Source organism: Belonocnema kinseyi, chromosome 7 (assembly GCF_010883055.1).
Source record: "Belonocnema kinseyi isolate 2016_QV_RU_SX_M_011 chromosome 7, B_treatae_v1, whole genome shotgun sequence".
Classification (NCBI taxonomy): Eukaryota; Metazoa; Arthropoda; class Insecta; order Hymenoptera; family Cynipidae; genus Belonocnema; species Belonocnema kinseyi.
Genome location: NC_046663.1, coordinates 121,425,090 through 121,429,427, shown reverse-complemented (window position 1 = coordinate 121,429,427; position 4,338 = coordinate 121,425,090).

Here is a 4,338-nt window from a genome sequence, read left to right as displayed (position 1 = left end):
GGAAACTACGAAAATCTCTCTTGTTACGTAAATTCACAGCTCGCAACAATGGGTTTCAAGAGTACTAAAATCACGTTTCTTGACTTGAATTTTTGGCATGTTTGACAGCCTGCCAGTCAACTTTGGCAACACTCAGGAGTTGCCAGTGAAACTTCTTGGCAGTTGTTTGCACCTGAAAAATCATCCCCAATGGGTTGCAAGAGTACTGAAATTATGTTTTTTCACTCGAATTTTTGACATGTTTCGCAGACTGTTAGTTAATTTTGGCAAGACTAAGGATCTGCCAGTCAAACTTATCGTTAGATTTTAGCATCCAAACAATCATTCCCCGTGGGTTTGAAGAGTCACGAGCTCTCAGACATTTCGAAGACTAATAATTTATATATTTTCATAAAACACGTCTATGTGGACAAAGTAGGGGGGGGGGGTATTTGTCTAAATTCCACGGCTGTCCACGCGGGGGGCGAGGGGGGTCAAAAAGTGGTGAAAAATTGTCCACGTGGTATATGGATGGCCTCTTAAGAAATGTTTTACAGCGAGTATTTTTCTTTAATACAAATTTATCAATACTTGTGTTTAAATACTTAACTATAATAAGCTGAATGACGAGTGAAAATTTTATTTGCTAAATTAAGTCTCTGTTAACGAAAATTTAGGAAGTGAATCAATTCTAATCATAATTTTATATGAGAAAAAGTTATTGATAAGTATTTTTTCAATCGTAGAAGATTAATTAATTTGGTAATGATGGAAATAATGAAATTAATTGACCCAAAAGAAACAAATTTTCAAAAAGATCAAATGTCCTCGAGACATCTGATATATATATTTTTTGTCAAGATTGCCTGGCGTCGCGAAGACGCTTCTCTGATTGTTACGCCGTCTACAATTTATCGGCAGCGTTCAAGCAAATCGAGCTAAAATTAACAAACATTTTTATGTACAATGTTCCTAATAAACTAAACTGAAATGGCACATTAAATTTGTTTGTAATGCATAAGATTATGTTGAAACTATATAAGTTCTTTTTAGTTTAACTTCTGAAAAAAGATGTTATTTATATTTAAATTATCCTGACGCAATTTGTGTTGAAAATGAATTTTGTAACCTCATGTGTTTTAAAAATTTTCTTTTTTTAATTCAAGGAATAATTTAAATCTAAATAAATACATTGTTACTGAATGTATAAATAGTATCAAAAATAATATTTAGTGTGAACGACGTTGCAACTGTACATAAAATTATTTATCACGCTGAGGAAATCGAGATTTGACACGAAGGTCTCGAGTGTAATTAATCACATATGATGCCATGAAACTCCGAATAATTAAAACATTTTTATCGCGGTCTTACTTATTCGGTAAAATAAAATAAATTATGGTGCTTTTCATTACATTTGACACGTATGCTTATGTAACATTATAATATATACTTCACATTATTAAGAGGAAGGAAAATGTTATGGAGTAAGATGTATTTAAAAATGTTTGTAGTTAAGACTACGGGCATTATAAAATTGTATAGCAATCTTCAATTATCTTTAATTTAGGGATTTATTTTTACATTACTGTATACGAAATGATTTGTGCTGTGTTAGTATCTATGTTTAAATATATAAATATATATTATAAAATCCGTGAATATATGTTTTATGCCTATTTAAAATATAATTAATGGAATAGTTATGTTATCGTGTATTATATTTTATTAAGTTATATTATTTTGTATCTATTTCCTTTATTTGTTAATAACTTAGAAGCATCGTATAGAGATACAGATTCGGAAAATAAAAGACATACTAACGGTTATCTTAATCATTCATAGGTGGGTGAATCGACTATTTTACGTCTGTTCGATATTTTTCTAAAGTCTCGCAGATAAAATTTATCTATCTCCTGGCTCATACGACATCTTCTGAGAAAAGCGATAAATGAATATTAATTTTTTTCTCGACCATTCATTCAGATGCCACTAAACTCATGAGACATCTAAGTATGTAACTACACATGTGATGATTGTTAGGGTTATCTTATTTTGTGATGCGTTTTGGATGTTAAAAAAATCTGCAATAATGTATGCGTGATATAACACTAGTGATAAGAAATTATCATAAGTGTATAGATTATGATAAGAACTAGACAAGAAACAAGAAAATAAATTTTATATTTAAACTTACTTTCAAGATTTTTTCTTTCTACTTTGAATTGCACCTTTCATTAGTAATAAATTCTCCTAATAAATGTCGAGTATCAGAATGTAACTGGTGACAAAGAAACAAATTGTAGGGGTCATTTCATAACACTAATTTTCTTCACTGAATGGGATTAGGCTGTAAATTGAAAAATAAATTACCGGGTTATGGTGATCTCAACGTACAACGTACAATTATTTCTATTGATACGTGTTGCACTCATTCTCGAAACTGAACGGGGCGCTGTGGATTTCAACCGGTGGCTTTAATATTATATTTGAGTGGTCAACTTTAGAGCATTATTTTTGTACAAGAGACAATAAGATTTATTGGATGGATTTCATGAATGTACATTTGTGTAATTTTTAGCAACATTTTTTATTTTTTCTCAATTTTGTTAAGGAAGTACCCTCAACTCGTGGTGTAAGTCACTCGAGACAACGCTTCGGTTTATTATTGACTATCACGGTCACAATCATAAGTTTAGCAACGTCGCGTGTGATCACGTATGTTATTCAAAATTCGCGTATAAACTAGAGCACGCGGAACAGATGCGACTTTGCCATACCTTCAGCTCACTGACGCTCTGAATGATACTTTTAGAAGCAGATATTGATTTCATATAACATTCTACATACGTCAGAATTATTTCAGAATTTTTTCATTTTTCAATCTTCTTATATGGTACAAAAAGTACGTCTTCACAGAAGACCACATGTCATTTTAAATAATTGACTTCGCAATCAATTGATTCTCATTTGGAATTATATTACCGACGGTACTTCCTTAAATGCGATTTGTTCATAAATGTTTTCTTTATATTCATGAATTTTTTCAAGTTTTTCCCATTTCCTTTTGTATAGAAAATAATGCTTTAAATTTGACTGTTCTCAAATATGCCCAAAATTCCTTAAATTTTTTTTTATATTTTTCAGTCCGAAAAGCACAATTGGTTGAGTTGTTCAATTTCAAAGCCAGGTGCCTAAAATGCCTAAAAGTAAAGTGCGTTACTTTGTATTGCAGTTACCCAAAAATTGTAACACGTTAATGATTCAAATTAAATTTAAATGTACCACTAAAACATAATGTAGAAGCCGCCGGTTGAGTGTCACAGTGGGGCACTTTAGCTCTTAAACGGCCGCTTCGGTCCAACTTCGAGATCGAGTCCACAAGGAAAAAAGTGCATTAATCTTTCCTGAATTATTTCTATAGTCGGGGATAAGAGCGAATCTTAAACAAATGTTAGAGATTTTGTATAACTTTCAGGATTTAATTCAAAACCAATGTGGAATAACTCTACAGGAGTTCTGTAAACTTTATATTGAACTCCGATTTAAAAATGTTAATAAAATAAATGGAGAAATTTATCAAAAAACTTTGAAAACTTTGGTAAGAATCCCATTTGAGGTATTGAGAGTTTGTGATCACATAATTATAAGGTCTAGATACCACAATTCTGATAAATTCATAGCTAAAGTCTTGAAAACATGATACAAAAATCTTATAAAAATTCGATTCGAGGTATCGAGTATTTGTAAAGTATTTCAATATAAGATCTATAGACCTCAGTTCTACAAAATGTAGCTGCAAGTCCCTACTGCGCGAAGTTAGCGAAATTCCCCGCGGTTCTCACCCCCCGGTAGAAATATTGTTTGGATTTGCTAGGAGGAGTAGAGAGAAAAGTTCGAAAGGGAGGAAAATATGGTAGAGAAAGAGATGAATAAGTGGATATAACAAGGGCAGAAATAGTTCAGGTTTTAGGAATAATAAAGGATGGAAAGGCACCTGTTATAGATGAGATTCCAAATGAAGTATAGAAATATGGAGGAAAGGAACTAGAGGAATTGGCATGGATAATGTATAATCGAGTATGGAGAGGAGATGGGTGGCCAGAGTTATGGAAAGAAGGAGTAGTTATACTAATAGTAAAGAAAGACAAAGGAGAGGAGGTTAAAAATTATAGGTATGTGACGCTAATGCCAATACTGTATAAAATACATGTAACTGTTTTGTCGGAGAAATTGAAGAGAGAAGTTGAAGAAAAAAAGATCGAGCCGCCGAATCAGACAGGGTTTAAAAAGGGCATAGGGGTAATAGACAACATATATTTTCTGAACTATCTCGTCAATAAGAGGATTAGAAGGGGA